Source organism: Heterodontus francisci, chromosome 35 (genome assembly GCF_036365525.1).
Source record: "Heterodontus francisci isolate sHetFra1 chromosome 35, sHetFra1.hap1, whole genome shotgun sequence".
Lineage (NCBI taxonomy): Eukaryota > Metazoa > Chordata > Chondrichthyes > Heterodontiformes > Heterodontidae > Heterodontus > Heterodontus francisci.
Window position 1 is genome coordinate 21,373,016 of NC_090405.1, and position 24,112 is coordinate 21,397,127.

Consider the following 24,112-nt stretch of genomic DNA (forward strand, 5'->3'; position numbering starts at 1 on the left):
GTCTCTGCGCTCTGTGAGTGATAATGTACGGACTGTGTGTGAGAAGGAGCTGGTGACACTCTTCCTTGTAACTTGGTGGAGGAAACATCCCATTTACTCTGGCTTCTTCATTTATTTTCCTGTTGAAACAAAAGTATGTTTTACAACTCAAGTACAGGTGAGGTGGAAGATACAAAGACCATCAGCTTAATGTCTCGATTAATAATCATTATGAACGGCCACAAAGGAACCCCAGGGATACAAACATTATCAAATGTTTGACTCCACTGCAGTACTGCAGCACTCAGGGTACAATGTAATGATATGTAGACAGAGCCCAAACCCTGCACTGCTCCATGAATGGAAATATCCGATGGAGCAGGGACATTTGCACTGGTCAGATTTCCATTTATTGCTCCCATGGCATTAACCTGTTTAAATTGAGCCTGTCTTAGTTCTCACCTGGCGACTTACAGATGCTCTTTGTATAACTCCCCACACTCTTCCTGTCTGGCTCTGTTTCCGCTCTTCACTGTCAAATAGCAACAAACCGGCTGAGACTGGAACTAAACCAGGAATATTCACTGCTGGTCTGGGGAGAGGAAGCAGCATTGAATTTCAATAACAAATTCTTCCCATTCTGTCGCCATCCCTTTGTCCACACAGCCCGAGAATGGTCTCTCCCTTCCCCCACTCACTCCATGTTCCGGGACCAGTTCCTGCTCCACTCCGCCTCTTACAAACAGCCCCCGCCTCCCCCTGAACTTGCCCCGGACTCGATGCTGATCTCTGAGTCCATCTGCGGACACGCTCCCAAAGCGATGTGCTGCTGGAAGGAGGCTGCTGTTTGCTCCCTTCCCCCAGGACCGGGATCTCTCCATTGGCGGCTGTTTTAAACCATCTTCTTCCGCTCACAGGCAGTGCTGGGGGAGGGGAGCGCAGGCGCAGATTTCTGCAACAAATCCGCAAACAGAAACATGGAAAAATTCCGGCACAGAATGAGGCCATTCGGCCCATCATGTCCGTGCCAGCGCAAAGAGAGCGATCCAGCCTCATCCCACAGTTCGTTGTTATTGGACAGTGAAGTGTGAAAACAGAAGCGGACAGTCAGGATGTGGGGAGTTACACAAAGAGAATCTATTATGGGCACCAGGTGAGAAGTGTGAAGGACACATTTTAAACAGCGGCTGTTTGGTTTCGCTTGAACGGTTAGACCATGGGAGCGGGAACTGGAAATCTGACCTGTGTAAAAGTCCCTGCTCCGTCGGTCAGTCCCATTCATGGCCCCAGTGGATTGTTTCTGGATGTCATTAAATTGTTGTAAAATGGCCAAAGCCCCTGGTATGCAGTAGCTGGGGGCTGCAGGACTGCAGTGGAATCAGACACTGACTCTGTTTGTATTGTTGGGTTTCCTTTGTGATTGTTCATAATGATTATTAATTGAAAAATTGTTTTGGTCACTTTTGTATCTTCTACCACATCTCTTCCTGAATTATAATAAATACATTTCCTTTCTACAGGCAAATACTTGATGGAAGCAGAATAAATGTCGTGATTCCTCGACACAAGGGGAAGTGCAGCCAGCTCCTCACACACAGTAAGTACAGTATCACTCACAGAGAGCAGAGACATCAATTCCACAATCACCGACAGCAGAAGTAGTCAGACCGGCACTGATCCCAAGTTCCAGAGACATTTACTCAATCCAACAGTCACTCAGAGCAGGAAAGACTGAAGTTGTTTCCATTTCACCCCAACTCAGTCCTACTCACAGGTAGATACATCAATCCCAGTCCAAAATCACACCCACTATCAGATTGCAAGGCACTGTGTCACTCTCACAAGAGAGCAGCCTGAACTACAAATTCAATGTCAGATGGAACAGACAAACAGTACCTGATTGTAAAGTACAGAATTAATCTCAATAATGTACCCAGACTGCAGACTGAGCTCCATGTTACACACCACTCCACAAATCTCACAAATGGTCAGAGTGGAAGACACAGTATTCATTCCATTACTGCAAACTGAATGAACCTGATCTTACATACAACAGATTATAAGATGAAAGGCCACAGACCTGAGAAATTAACTCTGCTTCTCTCTCAACATATGCTGCCTGACGTGCTGGGTATTTTCAGTATTTTATGTTTTTATTTCAGATTTCCAGCATCTGCAGAATTTTGCTTTTATTTTAGGGTTCAAGAAACATTGCATTGTGAGGTGAGAGTGACTGCCCTTGACATCAAGGCAGCTATTGACCTTGTGTAGCATCAAGGAGCCCTAGCAAAACTGGAGTCAATGGGAATTAGGGGGAAAACATTTTTTTTTAAAAAGGAAGTTAATACCAAGCATAAAGGAAGATGGCTTTGGTTGTTCAGGTCAATCATCTCACTCCCAGGACATCACTGCAGTAGTTCCTCAGGGTATTGTCCAAGGCCCAACCATCTTCAGCTGCTTCATGAATGACCTTCCCTCCATCAAAAGGCGAGAAGTGGGGATGTTCGCTGATGATTGCACAATGTTCAGCACCATTCATGACTCCTCAGATACTGAAGCAGCCCGTGTCCAGATGTAGCAAGACCTGGACAACATCCAGGCTTAGGCTGATACCTGGCAAGTAACATTCGTGCCACATAAATGCCAGGCAATGACCATCTCAAACAAGAGAGAATCCAATCATCTCCCCTTGATGTTCAATGACATTGCCATTGCTGAATCCCCCACTATTAACATCTTGGGGATACCATTGACCAGAAACTTAATTATACCAGCCACATAAATGCTGTGGCTGTAAGAGCAGGTCAGAGGCTAGGAATTCTTCAGCAAGTAACTCACCTCCTGTCTCCCCAATACCTGCCCACTATTTACAAGGCACAAGTCAGAAGTGTGATCAAATATTCTCCCCTTGCGTGGATGAATGCAGCTTTAACAACACTCAAGAAGCTCGACGCCATCCAGGACAAATTAGCCCGCTTGATTGGCATCGCATCCGCCACCTTAAATATTCACTCCCATTACCACTGATGCACAGTGACAGCAGTGTGTACCATCTACAAGCTGCACTGCAACAACTCACCAAGGCTTCTTGGACAGTACCTTCCAAACCCGCCACCTCTACCACCTAAAAGGACAAGGGCAGCAGACACATTGGAAAACCACCATCTGAAAGTTCCCCTCCAAGCCACACACCATCCTGACTTGGAACTAAATTGCCAATCCTTCACTGTCACTGGGTCAAAATCCTGGTACTCCCTTCCAAACAGCGCTTTGGTTGTACCTACACAGCAAAGACTGCAGTGGTTCAAGAAGGCAGCTCACCACCACTATATCAAGGACAATAAGGAACGGACAATAAATGCTGGCCTGGCCAATGATGCCCACAACCTATGAGCAAATGAAAGAAAGGTAAGGAAATGGTGAAGGGCTTTGATAGGGTACACGGAGATATGTTTCTACTTGTGTTGGTGTCCGAAACAAGAGCCAAAAATATAAAATCATCATTAATAAAACCATTGAGGAATTCTTGAAAACCCTATTTATGTAGTGAGTGGTGAGTGGAATCTGGAATTTGCTTTCACAAGGAGAGGGTGCGGCGGATAGTATTGACACATTTAAGGGGAGGTGGAACACGTGTATGGGGAGAAAGGAATTGTGGGATACACACATTGGGCTTTATTTTTCTTCATTCATTCATATGAAGCAGGATGGCTGGAAATATGTGTGGAGCATAGAGCAGTTGGGATGTTCCCAGTGCAGTGTTTTGTCTGGATGGATCTGCCCAGAACACTTGTGTTGCAGGAGCTGGGAGCTTCAGTACTTCAGTGGAGGCAGACACTGACACTGGTTTTCATTTGTGGCTATTATTAATGATTATTCGTTGAGAGATTAAATTGATCACTTTGATATTTTACACCTCACCTGTTCTTGAGTTATAAGATATACTTTTTCTTCTTCCAGGCAAATACTTGAAGGAATCATGATGAATGTGATGGTTGCTGCACTCGAGGCACAAGGAACAGTGCAGCCAGCTCCTCTCACACACAGTAGGTACATTATCACTCAGAATGCAGAGCCACAGTTGGTTCATCAGTTCCACAGTGTCAGACTGCAAAAGTAGTCAGGCCCACGTTGATCCCACGTTCCAGAGACATCATTTCAATCCAAGAATCAAACAAAGCAGGAGAGAAAGAAGTTGTTTCCATTTCACCCCAATTGAGTCCCACTGACAGTCAGATACATCAATCCCAGGTCAAAATCACACCCACTAGCAGATGAAAATGTAATGTGTCAACCTAAATATAATGCAGACTTAGCTATCAATTAAATATCAGATAGAATTGGCACATGGTACTGATTGGATGACACAGAATCTAACCTAATGGTATACCCTGACATTTAAATTAAATACCGTAGGCAAAGTTCACATCGATTGATTATAAAGGATGTTTAAACATCCCCATAGTGTACCTTAAGATACAAGTTACATACAAGTCCAACATTCATTACAGTGAAATATTTAAAGCTGCTGAAAGATATTGGAACCTGAGACACAAATTAGATACCAGTTCAGAACTCACCCACACTGTAAAATTGATAGATACAGAATCAATTCCATTAGATCTAAACATTATATACCATTCTAAAAACTCAAACAATATCAAACTGAAATACAGTATTGATTCCATTCATATAGATTGATCTAAACAATACCAGTGCAAAAATCACATGCAGTATCAGATTGAGCAATGCTAATATGAAGTCTAAACTGTGATGTAAATTAGATGCCAGTGCAGAACTTACCCAGACTGCGGAATTGAAAAATACAGTAGACTGAGATACGGATTATTTACCAGCCAAAAACATCTCAAACATTATCAGAGTGAAATAGATTATCAATTCCATTTGTGTAGACTGAGCTCCACATTACAAAGCAGTATAAAAAAATCTCATATCAGGTTGTTTTAGTTATTATGCTACAACACTAGTAATCCAGAAGTCTCGACTAATGATCCAGAGACATGAGTTCAAATTCTACGACAGAATCTGAGTAATTTAATTTCAGTTAATTAAAAAAATCTGGAATTAAAAAATCTAGTATCAATACTAGTGACCTTGGAACTACTAGATTGTTGCAAGAAAATCCATCAGATCCAGGAATGTCCTTAAGAGAAGGAAATCTGCCATTCTGACCCAGTCTGGCCTATAAGTGATTCCAGACCCACAGGAATGTGATTCAATCTTAACTGTCCTCTGAAATGGCCCAGTAAACCACTCAGCATAATTGTAAGAGTAATTACTGATGGGCAATAAATACTGACCTTGCCAGCGATGTCAACATCCTGTGAATGAATAAACAAGCAGTATCAGACTGAGAAATAACATTATATATTCCATTAGAACAGACTGAAGTACAGATAACATAGCACGCCATAAATCTATAGTGTTCGAATGAAAGATACTGTCTCAATTATTTATTGCAGCCTGAGCTACACATTACATACCTATTTTTTTTTTTAGAATTAGAACATTACAGCGCAGTACAGGCCCTTCAGCCCTCGATGTTGCGCCAACCTGTGAAACCATCTGACCTACACTATTCCATTTTCATCCATATGTCTATCCAATGACCACTTAAATTTCCTTAAAGTTGGTGAGTCTACTACTGCTGCAGGCAGGGCGTTCCACGCCCCTACCACTCTCTGAGTAAAGAAACTACCTCTAACATCTGTCCTATATCTATCATCCCTCAACTTAAAGCTATGTCCCCTCGTGTTTGCCATCACCATCCGAGGAAAAAGACTCTCACTATCCACCCTATCTAACCCTCTGATTATCTTATATGTCTCTATTAAGTCACCTCTCCTCCTCCTTCTCTCCAACGAAAACAACCTCAAGTCCCTCAGCCTTTCCTCGTAAGACCTTCCCTCCATACTAGGCAACATCCTAGTAAATTAAAAGCAAAATACTGCGGATGCTGGAAATCTGAAACAAAAACAAGAAATGCTGGATTCACTCAGCAGGTCTGGCAGCATCTGTGGAAAGAGAAGCAGAGTTAACGTTTCGGGTCAGTGACCCTTCTTCGGAACATCCTAGTAAATCTCCTCTGCACCCTTTCCAAAGCTTCCACATCCTTCCTATAATGCGGTGACCAGAACTGCATGCAATACTCCAGGTGCGGTCTCACCAGAGTTTTGTACAGCTGCAGCATGACCTCGTGGCTCCGAAACTCGATCCCCCTACTAATAAAAGCTAACACACCATATGCCTTCTTAACAGCCCTATTAACCTGGGTAGTAATTTTCTGGGATTTATGTACCTGGACACCAAGATCTCTCTGTTCATCTACACTACCAAGAATCTTCCCATTAGCCCAGTACTCTGCATTCCTGTTACTCCTTCCAAAGTGAATCACCTCACACTTTTCTGCATTAAACTCCATTTGCCATCTCTCAGCCCAGCTCTGCAGCCTATCTATGTCCCTCTGTACCCTACAACATCCTTCGGCACTATCCACAACTCCACCGACCTTCGTGTCATCTGCAAATTTACTAACCCACCCTTCTACACCCTCTTCCAGGTCATTTATAAAAATGACAAACAGCAGTGGCCCCAAAACAGATCCTTGCAGTACACCACTAGTAACTAAACTCCAGGATGAACATTTGCCATCAACCACCACCCTCTGTCTTCTTTCAGCTAGCCAATTTCTGATCCAAAGCTCTAAATCACCTTCAAACCCATACTTCCGTATTTTCTGCAATAGCCTTCCGTGGGGAACCTTATCAAACACCTTACTGAAATCCATATACACCACATCCACTGCTTTACCCTCATCCACCTGTTTGGTCACCTTCTCGAAAAACTCAATAAAGTTTGTGAGGCACGACCTACCCTTCACAAAACCGTGCTGACTATCGCTAATGAACTTATTCTTTTCAAGATGATTATAAATCCTGTCTCTTATAACCTTTTCCAACATTTTACCCACAGCCGAGGTAAGGCTCACCGGTCTATAATTACCAGGGCTGTCTCTACTCCCCTTCTTGAACAAGGGGACAACATTTGCTATCCTCCAGTCTTCCGGCACTATTCCTGTCGACAATGACGACATAAAGATCAAGGACAAAGGCTCTGCAATCTCCTCCCTTGCTTCCCAGAGAATCCGAGGATAAATCCCATCTGGCCCAGGGGACTTATCCATTTTCACACTCTCCAAAATTGCGAACACCTTCTCCTTGTGAACCTCAATCCCATCTAGCCTAGTAGCCTGAATCTCAGTATTCTCCTTGACAACATTTTCTTTCTCTACTGTAAATACTGACGCAAAATATTCATTTAACACTTCCCCTACCTCCTCTGATCCCACACACAACTTCCCACTACTATCCTTGATTGGCCCTAATCTAACTCTAGTCATTCTTTTCTTCCTGATATACCTATAGAAAGCCTTAGGGTTTTCCCTGATCCTATCCGCAAATGACTTCTCGTGTCCTCTCCTTGCTCTTCTTAGCTCTCCCTTTAGATCCTTCCTGGCTAGCTTGTAACTCTCAAGCGCCCTAACTGAGCCTTCACGTCTCATCCTAACATAAGCCTTCTTCTTCCTCTTGACAAGCGCTTCAACTTCTTTAGGAAACCACGGCTCCCTCGCTCGACAACTTCCTCCCTGCCTGACAGGTACATACTTATCAAGGACACGCAGTAGCTGCTCCTTGAATAAGCTCCACATTTCGATTGTTCCCATCCCCTGCAGTTTCCTTCCCCATCCTACGCATCCTAAATCTTGCCTAATCGCATCATAATTTCCTTTCCCCCAGCTATAATTCTTGCCCTGCGGTATATACCTGTCCCTGCCCATCGCTAAGGTAAACCTAACCGAATTGTGATCACTATCACCAAAGTGCTCACCTACATCTAAATCTAACACCTGGCTGGGTTCATTACCTAGTACCAAATCCAATGTGGCATCGCCCCTGGTTGGCCTGTCTACATACTGTGTCAGAAAACCCTCCTGCACACACTGGACAAAAACTGACCCATCTAAAGTACTCGAACTATAGTATTTCCAGTCAATATTTGGAAAGTTAAAGTCCCCCATAACAACTACCCTGTTACTCTCGCCCCTGTCGAGAATCATCTTCGCTATCCTTTCCTCTACATCTCTGGAACTATTCGGAGGTCTATAAAAGACTCCCAACAGGGTGACCTCACCTCTCCTGTTTCTAACCTCGGCCCATACTACCTCAGTAGACGAGTCCTCAAACGTCCTTTCTGTCGCTGTAATACTCTCCTTGATTAACAATGCCACACCCCGCCCCCCCCCTTTTACCATCTTCTCTGTTCTTACTGAAACATCTAAATCCCGGAACCTGCAACATCCATTCCTGCCCCTGCTCTCCCCATGTCTCCGAAATGGCCACTACATCGAGATCCCAGGTACCAACCCATGCTGCAAGCTCACCCACCTTATTCCGGATGCTCCTGGCGTTGAAGTAGACACACTTTAAACCAGGTTCTTGCTTGCCAGTGCCCTCTTGCGTCCTTGTAACCTTATCCCTGACCTCACTACTCTCAACATCCTGTACACTGGAACTACAATTTAGGTTCCCATTCCCCTGCTGAATTAGTTTAAACCCCCCCCGAAGAGCACTAGCAAATCTCCCCCCCAGGATATTGGTACCCCTCTGGTTCAGGTGAAGACCATCCTGTTTGTAGAGGTCCCACCTACCCCAGAAAGAGCCCCAATTATCCAGGAAACCAAAACCCTCCCTCCTGCACCATCCCTGCAGCCACGTGTTCAACTCCTCTCTCTCCCTATTCCTCGCTTCGCTATCACGTGGCACGGGCAACAACCCAGAGATAACAACTCTGTTTGTTCTCGCTCTAAGCTTCCACCCTAGCTCCCTGAATTTCTGCCTTAAATCCACATCTCTCTTCCTACCTATGTCGTTGGTGCCTATGTGGACCACGACCTGGGGCTGCTCCCCCTCCCCCCTAAGGATCCCAAAAACATGATCCGAGACATCACTATCTAAAATCGCATACAGTTTCAGACTGAGATACAGTATTTATTCCATTACTGCAAACTGAGCTACTTGTTTCGCAGGAGTTCTAAATACTGAACAAGTCTGGTCTCTTTTGTTTGGAAAAGAGGAAGCTGAATGATCACCTAATAGAAGCACTGAATTATATGAAAGGATTTGATAGGGTAGAGGTAGAGATATTTCCCATTTGTGGTGGAGTCAAAAGCTGTAAATATGAAATAGTCAGGAATAAATCAAATAATTAATTCAGGAGAAACTTCTTTACCCTGCTTTGGACCTGGTTAGAATCTGGAACATGCAGCACTTGGGTTGATGAGAATTGTTACATTTAACATCAAATTAAATGATTGATAAATTAAATATGAGGCAGAAAAGATTTGAGGGATTTGCAGATACAATTAGAGGAGGTAAGGTGGGAGGAGGCTCATGTGGAACCAGCAGCACTTGGGCAGAATAGCTTGTCTCTGTGTTGTAAATTCTATGTAATTGTGTGTAGGATGAATTCTGAACTACAAACTATCCCAGAGATTAATGATTTCTGAATGCATCCCACACAGAGAGTACCAGAGACTGACAGACACTGAACAAAACTCACACTCATAGGCAGTACCAGAAACTGGCACATACTGAATAAAACCCACACTCATAGGCAGTACCAGAGACTGACGGATGTTAAATGAGCCCAGATTCAAAGATTTACAGTGGCAGAGAGGTACAACAGCAATCCTACTCTCACACACAGTACCAGAGGCTGACTGATACAGAATGAATCACACAGTTACATACTGCAACAGAGACTTATTGGCAGTGTCTGAATCCTAAGCTCACATACAGAATTAGAGACTGACTGGCGGCAGCATGAATTCCACATTCTCTTTCAGTAACGGAAACTGACAGATCGCCACAGATAAAGAATGATTCTTACTCTAAGGTACGGGACAACAGGCTCACTTATTTGGCACAGGGTCATCACTAACGTTTGGGCTAACTAAATGCAATAACAGCTCGTCTTGTTTCTTAGTATTTCTAAATCCCATCTGTCCAACAAAAGCTGAACAATTATTGCAGGTTGTGTCTGACTGTCTGATCTGTAAACTGCACTATATCACAAATTGCTGACGTTTTCTAGCTAAAAGTGAGAAATGCAACATAGGGGCAGAAATTGACATGGTCTGTCAGGGTTAAAGAAGCAGGTAATGTGAGGTAATAGATTTTTGTCTGTAAGTGCTACACTGATATTGCTTCATATATTTATATTGAAAATAAAGATAATTGATTCGTAATAAAGGTTGTCTTCATTGATCCGATGATTGTAAATGTGCCCTGTTATATTTTACCAGTATTTACCATTGACCAGTATTTCTGTCTGTTTTTTCAGGATAGTATTTGCATTACTTCAAATAAAGAAAACATGACTACACAAAGAACTGAGCAGAATGCTGAAAGTTTCACAGCAAACAGTTAAAATAGAAAGCGATGAAATACAGAAAGATAAAAGCTAAAATACTGAAAACACTCAGCCAGTCCGGAAACAACTGTGGAGAAGTGAAGCTCGGGTTAATGGTCCAGTTCTGCGACCCTTCAATAAACCTGAAACGTTGCTCCTACCTTCCTCTCTCCACAGATGCTGCGGGAAGTGCTGAGTGTTTCCAGAATCTTCTGTTATTATCCAGATTTCCAGTGTGTGCAAAAAGTCTCTTTTTGAATAAAATATTCCCTGGGAAGGAATTGTAAGATTTAGGTTCTGTGTTCACAGATACACAAAGAAGCGGGTCGAGCTCATAATGTCAAGCTCATAATAGTTTATTAAGAAGCAACAGTTTAAATATAATATTAAGAAGTAGCAGTTTATATATGAACAGTTTAATTATGGTAATGCATAAGCTAAACAGACAGAAAAGACAAACGACCCGTAACAGATTGAATGGATGACCGGTCCCGGATCATACAGTGGGGAAGAACAGTGTTGACAGTCTCCCCGACGATGAGGCAGGTGAGGTGTTGGTGTCCTCAGTCTTCTTGAGCCAACCAAAGTGTCAATCTGAAGGCGACTCTTTCCCTCCCGAGCACCCAAAAAAGTGGCTCAACTTAGAGAGGCCGGAATGTGAGAAACTGCTGAGAATAAGGGACCTTCGCAGCCAGGACACATTTCCCGGTGGATTTTCCAATAGAAACTGGGACTGGAGAGAGTCTTTGGGAAATGGAATTCCTGAATGTAGTGAAGGAGTTAGTGATTGGTTTGTAGATGTTAAATCTGATTGGATGGCTGAAGAGACCAATTGTAGTATTACAATATAAAACCGTTGTGACATCATTGCCAATCGCCCAATCACAATCCTAACTTTCTCCCATCCCTCATTAGCATAGAGCTGTGGGATTGTCTATTTAATCCGCACTCGGAAGGGGTTTGGTTTATTTCTGTGTCTGAAATTGAATCTGAAAATGCCTGAAGAGAAGGCATCATCACCCTCATTTACAAGCAGAAGGGGGAGAGGGCAGAAATCAGAAATTGGCGGCCCATCTCACTGCTTAATGTTGATTACAAGATTCTGTCCAAAGTCATAGCCAGTCGAGTCAAGTCTGTTCTGGAGTTGGTGATTCACCCCGATCAGACCTGTACTGTACCCGGCAGGAAGATCTCTGATAGTCTCGCGCTACTCAGGGATACGATCGCCTACGTACGGGACAGGAGGGTGGACACCTGCCTCATCAGCCTGGACCAGGAGAAGGCTTTTGACAGGATATCGCACACCTACATGATGGACGTGCTTTCCAAAATGGGGTTTGGGGAGGGAATCTGCAATTGGATCCAACTGCTCTACACAAACATCAGGAGCGCAGTCTCAATCAACGGGTGGGAATCTGAAAGTTTCCCGATCAAATCTGGAGTCAGACAGGGCTGCCCTCTGTCCCCGGTCTTGTTTGTTTGCTGTATTGAACCCTTTGCTGAGTCTATTAGGAAGGATGCGAGCATAAGAGGGGTGACAATCCCAGGCAGCGGAGGCACTCAGGTCAAAACCTCCCTGTACATGGATGACGTCGCCGTTTTCTGCTCGGATCCGCTGTCCGTGCGCAGACTGATGAGCATCTGCGACCAGTTCGAACTGGCCTCGGGAGCCAAAGTTAACCACGGCAAGAGCGAGGCCATGTTCTTTGGCAACTGGGCTGACCGATCCTTTGTCCCCTTCACCGTCAGGTCAGACTACCTGAAGGTGCTGGGGATATGGTTCGGAAGGGCCGGGGCGTGAACCAAAACATGGGAGGAGCGAGTAGCCAAGGTACGACAAAAGTTGGGCATGTGGGGGCAGCGATCTCTCTCCATTGTGGGTAAGAACCTGGTCATCAGGTGCGAGGCGCTCACGTTGTTGCTCTACGTGGCGCAGGTCTGGCCCATACCCCACTCCTGCGCCGTGGCAGTCACCCGAGCCATTTTCCGCTTCGTCTGGGGATCTAAAATGGACCGGGTCCGGAGGGACACGATGTTCAAATCTCTGGACAAGGGCGGGAAAAATGTACCCAACATGGCCCTCATCCTGATGACCACCTTCGTGTGTGGCTGCATCAAGCTGTGTGTAGATCCCCAGTACGCAAACTCCAAGTGTCACTACGTGCTGAGGTTCTATCTGTCCCCGGTGTTGCGAAGGATGGGCCTGGTCACATTGCCGCGGAACGCTCCTTGCAGTTGGGCCGTGCCGTACCACCTATCCTTCGTGGAGCAGTTTCTGCGGGAAAACACCTTTGACCACCGGTCCATCAGGCAGTGGTCTGCACGAAATGTCCTCAAGGCCCGACGGGAAAAGGAAACGGTGGATCATGTCGGATGGTTCCCCGAGCAGACTGTCAAAGTCATTTGGCGGAATGCCTCATCACCAGAACTTTCAAACAAGCACCAAGACGTAGCTTGGCTGGTGGTGAGAAGGGCCCTCCCCGTCAGATCCTTCCTGCACACCCGAAGTCTCGCCCCCTCCGCACAGTGCCCCCGCGTTGGCTGTGGTGGGGAAGAGACGGTCGCCCACCTCCTCCTGGAATGTGCCTTTGCAAAGCAGGTGTGGAAAGAGATGCAGTGGTTTTTGTCAAGGTTCATCCCAAGCAGCTCTGTAACACAGGAGTCTGTGCTCTACGGGCTGTTCCCAGGGACGCACACCGAGACAAACATCAACTGCTGCTGGAGGACTATCAATTCGGTGAAAGACGCCCTTTGGTCTGCCCGAAACTTGCTGGTCTTCCAGTGCAAAGAGTTGTCCACCACCGAATGTTGCAGACTGGCACATTCCAAGGTCCAGGACTACATGCTGAGGGACGCACTAAAGCTTGGGGCAGCCGCAGCAAAGGCTCAATGGGGAAAGACCACAGTGTAAGGTTCCCCCACCAAGCTGGACTGAGGGGCTGGATCCATGGGAAACCCCTCGAACTGTATCGTTAATATTCTCAATTGCTGTAAATGTAAAACTGTAATTGACATGACAATTGTGAAACGGAAGGGTTGGGAAGAAACTCATGACAGTATTGAAGGAAACTGATCTCCCTTGCAATGTTTGTATTTTTTGGTGCTGTTTGGAAACTGTTTGGCAATGTAATTTTTACAGATGTTTATGAATAAAGTATATTTTGGAAATAAAAAAAAAAGAGAAGAAAACAGCTGCTAACAAGGGCGCCAAGAAAGGCTTAAATAAACCGTCAGCAAAGGGCGGCAAGAGGCGCAGAAAGTCGAGGAAGGAGAGTTACTCCATCTACATCTACAAAGTGATGAAGCAGGTTCACCCCGACACCGGCATCTCCTCCAAGGCCATGAGCATCGTGAACTCGTTTGTGAACGATATTTTCGAGCGCATCGCGGGTGAGGCTTCCCGCCTGGCCCATTGCAACAAGCGCAGCACCGTCAGCTCCCGGTAGATCCAGACCGCCGTGCGCCTGCTGCTGCCCGGGGAGCTGGCCAAGCACGCCGTGTCGGAAGGGACAAAGGCGGTGACCAAGTACACCAGCTCCAAGTAAAACTGCACAATGGACTGAAAAACATCCCAAACACAACGGCTCTTTTAAGAGCCACCCACAATCTCTCTGAAAAAGCTACAACATCATCTCAATGGTATCGATTTGTTTTTTTTTATGAAGAGTCTGGAACTTTCTAATTGCCTTTGTGATCTCTGTTTTAACCCCATGGATTCTGGGTGATTCACTTTCACTGTTGAGATCTTTGTGTCTCTACTTAATAATGCCGTGTAAATTAATTACTGATCACTGACCCCAAGTGTGCTTGGATCTCGGACGCGTTCATATTCGACCCCTTTCCTGTATCTCGTTAATAAAAGCTGACAGATCAGTTCTCAGTCACTTGTTTCCCTTGTTGAAGCTCGGCCTCAATAATTAATAAGTACATTATCTGGAAACCCCGCTGTTGTAGGAACCCTCAGTCTCACATTTCAACACCTGACAGTAAAAATCTTCTCTCCGCTTTTGTCTCCCACAAATAGGTTCAATCTAGAATCAGTGATGCGGTATCTTGACAAAGATTGATCTGAAATGTGTCAGCTTGCAGAATGCTGTGAATGAGACTTTCTGCCTCCGCAAACAGACTGTTTCAAAAAGGACGGAGAATAAACCCGAATAGATACCGGATTGTAAAAGTGTATCTGGAACTTGTGACAAAATGTAGAATAATACAAGAGGAGAAAGATTTTAAATTTTTTTGCTGTAAAATGAAATTGCCTGTTAATGCGATATTCTATATTGAAGCTGCTCCTTGTTTTACAGATATATTAGCGGGCTTTTCAAATTTAAAAAATCGGTTGGAGTCTGACAATTTAGCGCCGTTATTTTCCGCCGTTATTCAGTGTGGAATCTCCGGATTGGTGAATTAAGCAGCTCTGGGATTGGAAACATGAACCACATCATAAGATGCAGTAACAGAGTGACCAATCAGCAGCCTCCACCACTACCATCCCAGCCCAGAGGGACCAATGTCAGCGGATTTCAGCATTCTTTGTGAAAGTATTTGTGAGATTGTGGCCTGAGCAGACTGCCAAAGTCATTTGGCAGAATACCTCATCACCAGAACTTTCAAACAAGCACCAAGATGTAGCTTGGCTGGTGGTGAGAAGAGCCCTCCCCGTCAGATCCTTCCTGCACGCCCGGAGTCACACCCCCTCTGCACGATGCCCTCGAAGTGGCTGTGGTGGGGAAGAGACAGTTGCCCACCTCGTTCTGGAATGTGTCTTTGCAAAGCAGGTGTGGAAAGAGAGGCAGTGGTTTTTGTCGAGGTTCATCCCAAGCACCTCTGTAACACAGGACTCTGTGCTCTGCGGGCTGTTCCCAGTGACGAACTCCGAGGCAAACATCAACTGCTGCTGGAGAACTATCAATTCGGTGAAAGACACCCTTTGGTCTGCCCGAAACTTTCTGGTCTTCTAGCGCAAAGAGTTGTCCAGGACCGAATGTTGCGGACTGGCACATTCCAAGGTCCAGGACTACGTGCTGAGGGACGCACTAAAGCTTGGGGCAGCCGCAGCAAAGGCTCAATGTGGAAAGATCACAGTGTAAGGTCCCCCCAGCAAAGTGAACGGAGGGGCTGGACCAATGGGAAACCCCTCAACTATATCCAGAAAATATTTGGTTTGCTGTAAAATGTACGTAGCATGTAAAATGAAATGGAAGGGTTGTGAGGCAACTCACTCCTGTATTGAAAGAAACTAATCTCATTTGCACTCCTTGTATTTTTCGACTTTGTGCTTTTTGGAACTGTTTGGTAATCTTTTTTTTAATAGTTTTTTATGAATAAAGTATACTTTGGAAATTTAAAAAAAGTGTCTGGAAGAGGGGCAGCCACTGCAAAGTCTCAATGAGGTATAAACACTGTGTAAGGTTCTCCCACCAAAGTGAACTGATAGATGGACCCATGGGAAACCCCTCGGGCTGTATACACTGAATATGGGTTTGCTGTAAAATGGAAGGGTTGTGAGGAAACTCACTCCTGCATCAAAGAAAACTGATTTCCTTTGCACTTTTTGGGATGTCAACTTGGTGTTATTTTGAACTGTTTTGTACTGTATTTTTTACAGATTTTTATGAATAAAGTATATTTTGGGGGAAAAGAGGAAGAGGAAAAGACCAGCGGGAAAGCTCGGGCCAGGGCCAAGGCCAAGTCTCACTCCTCCCGGGCTGGACTGCAGTTCCCGGTGGGCCGTGTTCACAGGCTCCTGAGAAAGGGCAACTATGCTGAGCGTGTGGGTGCCGGAGCCCCGGTCTATCTGGCTGCTGTGCTCGAGTATCTGACCACTGAAATCCTCGAGCTGGCCGGTAACGCGGCCCGGGACAACAAGAAGAGCCGCATCATCCCCAGACACCTGCAACTGGCCGTCCGCAACGACGAGGAGCTCAACAAGCTGCTGGGAGGGGAGACCATCGCTCAGGGCGGTGTGCTGCCTAATATCCAGGCCGTGCTGCTACCCAAGAAAACCAGCGCTCAGAGATCCCAGAAAAAGTAAAGCGGCCAAAATGTCATCTAATAAACCAAAGACTCTTTTCAGAGCCACCCACAGTCTCTGTGAAAGGGTTGGTTACTGTCAGGAGGGAGTCAGAGATGGAGTTATTGTAATGGTGCATTGACCAGTTTCACATCTGTCCAGGTGTGTTTTCCGTTCCCTCTCTGGATTTCGCTCTGCTCCTCTGCTCACACATCCCCCTGCACCCTCCCACCCCCAATTAAATGAAGAACTGAACTACATGATGTCAATCAACAATTTAATAAATGCCGCCACCTTCAATTTCATAAATTTGGAGACCCTCCCGGTGCATTAATGATAAGTGGTTTGGTGCTGATGAATTAATTTAATAATGGAAGTATCTGGGTCAATTCTGGTCTGTTTTTCATTGAGACAGTTTGAATTCTTTTTTTCTCTCCGGTGATCTGAGCGCCGCTTCTCAATGAGAATCTGCTCCCGGAACAGAGTAAGTGCAGGAAGGAAGAGGCCATTCTCGAGCTGTGTGTGGACAAGGTAAGGGAGACAGAATGGGAAGATTCTGCTATTGAAAATCATTGTTGTTTTCTGTCCTCAAACCTGTAATGCACGTTCCTGGTTTGGCTTTAGTTTCACACTGTTTGTTGTTCTTGAACAGTGAATAGAGGAAATAGAGCCGGGCAGTAGGGATGTGGGCAGTTATGCGAACAACAACTATTGCTGTCACTCGGTGAGAAGTATCGAGGAAATATTTTAAACAGCGGCTGTCGATTTCGGTTGAATGGTTGGTCCAATGAGAAACAAGGAAATGGCAGAGACTTTGAACAAGTATTTTGACTCAGTCTTCATGGTAGAAAACACTAAAAGCATCCAAAGAATAGTATAAAATCAAGGGGAAAAGGAGGGAAGGAACTTGAAACAATCACTATCGCTAGAAAAAATGTATGAGGAAAACTAATGGGACTAAAATCTGACAGATCCCCTAGACCTGATGGCCTGCATCCTAGAGTTTAAAAGAAATGGCTCCAGCCATAGTGGATGCGTTGGTTGTAATCTTCGTCAATTCACGAGATTCTGGAACAGTGCCAGTGGATATTAAAACCACAAATGTAAAACCCCTATTCAAAAAGCAGGTAATGATAGGCCTGCTAGCCTAATGTCTGTCATTGGGGAAATGCTGGAATCCATGATTAAGTAAGTGGTAGCAGAACATTCAGAAAATTAAAGTACAATCATGCAGAGTCAACATGGATTTATTAAAGGGAAACCATGTTTGACAAAATTATTAGAGTTCTTTGAGGATGTAACAAGCAGGGTATATGAAGGGGAACCAGTAGATGTAGTGTATTTGGATTTTAAAGGCGTTCGATAAAGTGCCATGTAAAAGGTTACAACACAAGATAAGAGCTCATGGTGTTCAGGTGTAATATATTAGCATGGATAGAGGATTGGCTAACTAACAAGAAACAGAGAATTGGGTTAAATGGGTCATTTTTCAGGTTGGCAAACTAATTAGTGGGGTGCCACAGGGATTGGTGTTGGGGCCTCAACTACTTACAATCTATATTAATAACTTGGATGAAGGGATCGAGTGTATTGTAATCAAATTTGCTGGGGATACAAAGATAGGTGGGAAAGCAAGTTGTGAGGAGGACACAATGAGTTTGCAAAGGGATAAAGACAGGTTAAGTGTGTGGACAAAAATTTGGCAATGAAGTATAATGTGGGAAAATGTGAGGTTATCCACTTTGGTATGACGTATAGAAAAGCAGAATATTATTTAATTAGAGAGAGAATGCAGAATGCTGTGGTACAGAGGGATCTGGGTGTCCTCATATATGAATCACAAAATGTTAGCATGAAAACACAGCAAGTAATTAGGAAGGCAAATGGAATGTTGGTGTTTATTGCAAGGGGGATGGGGTATAAATGTGCAAGTTGTTGGTTCGACCACACCTTGAGTGTTGCATGCAGTTTTGGTCTCCTTATTTAAGGAGAGATATATTTGCATTGGAGGTAGTTCAGGCAAGTACCACTAGGTTGATTTCTGGGATAAAGGTGTTGTGTTATGTGGAAAGGTTGACCTGGTTGTGGTGCACTCATTGGAGTTTAGAAGAATGAGAGTCAATCTTATTGAAATACATAAGATTCTGAGGGGGCTTGACAAGGTATTTGCTGAAATGATGTTTCCCCTCATGAGGGAATCGAGAACTATGGGGGAACAGTTTCAAAATAAGGAGTCTCTCATTTTAGATGGAGTTGAGGAGGAATTTCTTCTCACAAAGGGCTGCTATTCTTTGGAATTATCTACCCAAGAGGATGGTGGAGGTTGGTCATTGAATATATTCAAGGTTGAGTTAGACTGACTTTTGATCTATAAGGGAATAATTGGTTATAGGGGCAGGCAGGATAGTGGAGTTGAGGCCATGATTTGATCTGCCATGATCTTATTGAATGGTGGAACAGGCTCGAGTGGCAGAATAGCCTAATCCTGCTCCTAGTTATTATGTTCTTATGCTATAATGCCAGATGGAAATAAAAATATGACAGAGACTGCAATCTGAAGACAACAGAAGGCAGGTCCTTCCCTCTCTCACACACACACATGCAGAGTCCCAGAGACCCATGGGAGTAGCTCAACCCTCAAGACAGAAGACCAGCGAAACAAGTTTGAAAGTGTGCACTGGTCCCCAACAAGAACTGCAAGCCATAACAGCAATCAAAGACTTTACATCAAACCCAAAGCCAGCAACTGAACTCCAGCTATTGCTTCAAATCTTTTCTCCTTTTCCGTTTCTATTTGTGTGTCTGTTTATCGCATATGCACGCTAGCGTGGTTGTGCTGCGTATCTTTATTCATTTTAACTGAATTAGATTTTTAAGGTTAATAAACTAACACTGTTCTTTTTTAAATCTGAGAAAACATGCCTGGTTGATTTCTTTGCCATTAGAATTAGGGAGTAGTGAAGCTAAAACATGGTGTTTTAAAAAGTTAAACCCTGTTACAGGTAAGGAAGAGGCTGAGAGGGGGAGCCTTTCTCACCTGGTCGTAACAATGTCTTTTCTCGCTTCTACCTCAATTGATCTTGAGTTACAGAGATATTTTTCTTTCTCTCTGTAGGCAAAAACTTGAAGGAACCTGAAGGAAGGTGGTGATTCCCCAGCACAAGGAAAAGTGCAGTCCACTCCTTCTAACACAGAGTAGGTACATTATCACACCCAGAGCACAGAGACACAGACAGGCCATGAGTTCCACAGGCACAGAGAGCAGAAGTAGTCAGACTCGCACTGATCCCAAGTTCCAGAGACACATTTTCAATCCAGCAGACAATCAAACAATGCAGGAGAGGCAGAAGTTGTTTCCAATTCACCCCAACTCAGTACTGCTGAAAGGTAGGTCTATCAATCTCAGTTCAAAATCACACCCACCATCAGATTGAAAGGCACCGGATTAATCCCACAAAAGTGCAGCCTAAGCTACAAATTAAATATCAGGTAGAGCAGCTGATGGAAAGGTACAGAATGAATCCTTAGATTCCTTAGAGGTGGCACAGTGGCGCAGTGGCTAGCACCGCAGCCTCACAGCTCCAGCGACCCGGGTTCAATTCTGGGTACTGACTGTGTAGAGTTTGCAAGTTCTCCCTGTGTCTGCGTGGGTTTCCTCCGGGTGCTCCGGTTTCCTCCCACATGCCAAAGACTTGCAGGTTGATAGGTAAATTGGCCATTATAAAATTGCCCCTAGTGTAGGTAGGTGGTAGGGAAATGTTGGGATGTGGTAGGAATATGGAATTAGTGCAGGATTAGTATAAATGGGTGGTTGATGGTTGGCACAGACTCGGTGGGCCGAAGGGCCTGTTTCAGTGCTGTCTCTCTAAATAAATAAATAAAATAAATGTAGCCCAGACTGCAGACTCAGTGACAGATTACAATGTAGTACAAACATCTCATACAGTATCAAAAATAAAGTTATAGTATTATGTCAATTAGTGCACACTGCACTACTCATTTCATACCAGTCCAATAATCTCTGTAAGAGCTGTAACGAAAGATAGAGTATCAATTCAATGATTCTAATTGTCCTGAGCACACCATTTGTGAGTTTGAAACATATGCCATCATTCACAAATGTGTTCAGAGTTACAGACTAAATATTAGTCCAAAACAGATAGCAATGAGGAAAAACCTCTTTACTCAGAGCGTTGTTAAACATTTGGAATTCTGTACCCCAGAGGGCTGTGGAAGCTCAGTCATTGAGTATGTTTAAAGCAGAGAGTGACAGATTTCTAAATACAAATGACATAAGGGGATATGAGGATAGTGTGTGAAAAAGGCATTGAAGTGGATGATCACCCATGATCATCTTGAATGGCAGAGCATGCTCAATCGGCTGAATGTCCTGCTCCTATGATCCTATGTTCCTAAAACTCTCACACCACAACTCAATAAAACACACAGTTAAAATGTGATCCATATTTTGAAATACAAATGAGGCAAGCAAATCGTGACACATCATGGCATTAAACAAATAGTTCTCAATACCATCACTGAGATACATATTAAGTGCAGGTACAGAGGAATCCTGTAACAGAATTTCATAGATACACAATGTATCACATTTGCAGGCAATGGCAGTAGCTGAGAGATACAAAATTAATCCCACTGTAACTGACTGTCTGAGAAACAGACACATAAAAAATGAATTGTAACACACATTCAGTACCAGAGACTGCCAAATGCAGAATGAGCCCTGGATGTGCACATGCAGAGTGTACCAGAAATTGACTGATACTGAATGAGACCCAGACTCATATGCAGTACCAGAGACTAACAGCTGAAGAATAAATCCAACATTCACTTCCAGTACCAGAAAATAATATATGCATAACAGATATCACTCATGTACAGTAGCAGAGATTGACAAAGAACAGAATGCAGCTTGACAGTAGCGAAGGTGCGAGAGCGAGCTTACAGCTGGGAAGTCAATTTCAGTGGAAGTTTAAAAGTTAATTCCCTTTTGTTTTCGGAGGACCAGGGGACTGCTGGGGAAGTAAAAACTATATATTTGGGTGGTTTATAATCTCTTTCTTTTAGTTTTGGTGACTGCAGCTTGACAGTAGCGAAGGTGCGAGAGCGGGCTTGCAGCTGGGAAGTCAATTTCAGTGGGAGTTTAAAAGTTAATTCCCTTTTGTTTTCGGAGGACCAGGGGACTGCTGGGTAAGTAAAAACTATATATTTGGGTGGTGGCTGTACCCGATACACTACACGTGTCGTGTCTCCCACCCACCCTCCTCCTCTAACAAAAAAAAAGGACTTCTCGGCCTTTTGGCTAAGATCAAGTGTAGGATCTGTTCTTATCAGTGCTTATTTGATTGAGAAGAGACCATGATCATTGCCTTTTGATCCTGGGGAAGCTTTGAGTAAAATGGCTATAACCAATTTTCGAGCTTCGGGCCAGGGAGTGCGGAACACCGTTCGGGTGGTCGTGAAGGACAAGGAAGGAGATGCACCGGTTGATCGCACCTTCTTCATCAAGAAAATTCTCTTCGATTGCTGCGGATTTCAAGCGACGGACGTCTTCTGCCTGCAGGATTTCCCCAGCAGTGGATACTTCGACGTGACGTTCCGGAACGTGGCGGGATGCATCAAGTTCCTGAAGGCGTTCAAGGAGAAAGGGGACCGGGCGCCACTGTCGATCCTCACAGCGGAGCCGCTCTTCACACTTCCGTCACAACGGGACCGGGTGGTGACAATTCACCTCTACAACCCCCATGTTCCGGTGGTGGATGTACTCACCTTTCTCGCCAGGTATGTCGAGGTGGCCAGCACTGATGTCAAGGACCCCTTTGGGATCTGGACCAGCAAGCGGCAGGTCAAGGTGACCTTGAAGGTAGATCCCAGTGGAGCCATCATCCACCCTCCCTCCAGCTTCGCTATCGGGGGAAGTCGAGGCTTCTTGGTCTACGCTGGGCAGCCCAGAGTTTGCCGCACCTGTGGCAAATCTGGTCACATGGCAGCCAACTGCAGCACGGTTGTTTGCAAGAACTGCAAGGAGGAAGGCCATCAGACCAAGGACTGTAAGCAGACTAAGTGTTGCAACTTGTGCGGTGCGGCAGGCCATCTCTACAAGACCTGCCCCAAACGTTGCCTCAGCTATGCTCAGGCGGCAAGGTCCAAGGAAAGGCCGCGAGAAGGTTCGACGAAGGCGTCCGCTGTTCGAAAGGAGACCAGCAACCTTCTCCGCAGTGAGGAACTTCAACCTGAGAAGGAAGGGGAGGCAGCTGAAACCAACGATCCAGCACCTACCCAGCGCCCGGAAACCCCTCCTCCACAGACAGAATCAATGGAGGAGGAGGCAGCAGATGGACAAACAGGTCAGTGGCAAGTGGTCCAGAGGAAAACCACAAGGAAAAAACATCCCAAAGCCACCACCCAAACCAGTGGCAAGAGGAGGCTCTCTTCTGAATCAGACTGCAACAACTCCTCTTCACTGGACGGGGAAATGCTGGAACGACAGCCCCTTCAAAAGAGGTGGCAGAACTCCGAGATGGATGATAAAGCATCCCAGCCCCCGGGCACTGGAAGCTGTGATGGGCCCGGCGTGCCCCAACCCCAATGCCCCACATGTAACGACGTGGCCAACGCATCTCAGCTCCGGGACACCGTGAGCAAAGACACGTCTGGCGCACCTGAGCTCCGGGAGACCGGGAGCTGTGATGTTTTCGAGGAGGAACAGATGGAAGCAGCTGAGGACAACCCAATCCTCTCTGCCTACAAGACCCCCCCGATGTCACCCGAGCGGCACAAACCCTGCATGAAAAATCAGGAGGGGTTTCTGAGCCCAACCAACGTGAAACTGCTTGCGCACACGATGGGTATGCAGGAACATCCCGAAGGACTGGGACTAGCGAGGACGAATGGTATGGGAAGCAACAACTAATTTTTAGTAAAAAATGGGTGTAAGAATTGCTTCCATTAATGTGCGTAGCATTAAATCTACTACGCGATGTGTTTCAACCTTGGATTACCTTGCCAAGGTCAAAGCTGACCTACTGTTTCTGCAGGAGTGTGGAATACCACACCTCAGCACCTACAGGCAGTGGTCGCGATGGTGGTCCCACGGGCCATCGATCTGGTCGGGGGGTAATGACTGCCGTTCCTCCGGCCTGGGTATTCTGCTGCGGGGAGGTAACTTCACCATCTCCGAAGTTAAGGAGGTGGTGGGCGGCCGCCTCCTCGTAGCAGACGTGATGTACAACAACGCTCCGCTCCGGTTGATCAACGTGTACGCCCCGGTACAACGCAGCGAGCGGCTGACCGTCTTCCAGCAGCTCCCACTGCTGCTGGCGACGTCCAGGCCGGTCATCCTAGGCGGTGACTTCAACTGCATCATCGATGCGGCTGGACGATCCGGCAGTGACGACAGCAAACTGGACGCTACGTCCAGATTCCTAATAGAAACAGTTAAAGATGCCAAACTGCACGACGTCTTCAGCAAACCTGCAGACGGAGCGCAGCGCAGATACACATGGTCAAGATCGGACGGGTCTGCCCGTTCCAGGATTGACTTCCTGTTTGTGTCCCGTGCTGTCACGGTCGGATCCACCGACGTCAAGCTGGTGTTCTTCTCCGACCACT

At 45.4% G+C, this 24,112-nt stretch overlaps 1 pseudogene; it reads left to right on the plus strand.

Annotated features, from left to right (window-relative positions):
* The first annotated feature begins 21,783 nt into the window (after positions 1-21,783).
* Positions 21,784-21,892, plus strand: LOC137350759 (U2 spliceosomal RNA; annotated as a pseudogene).
* Positions 21,893-24,112: the final 2,220 nt, after the last annotated feature.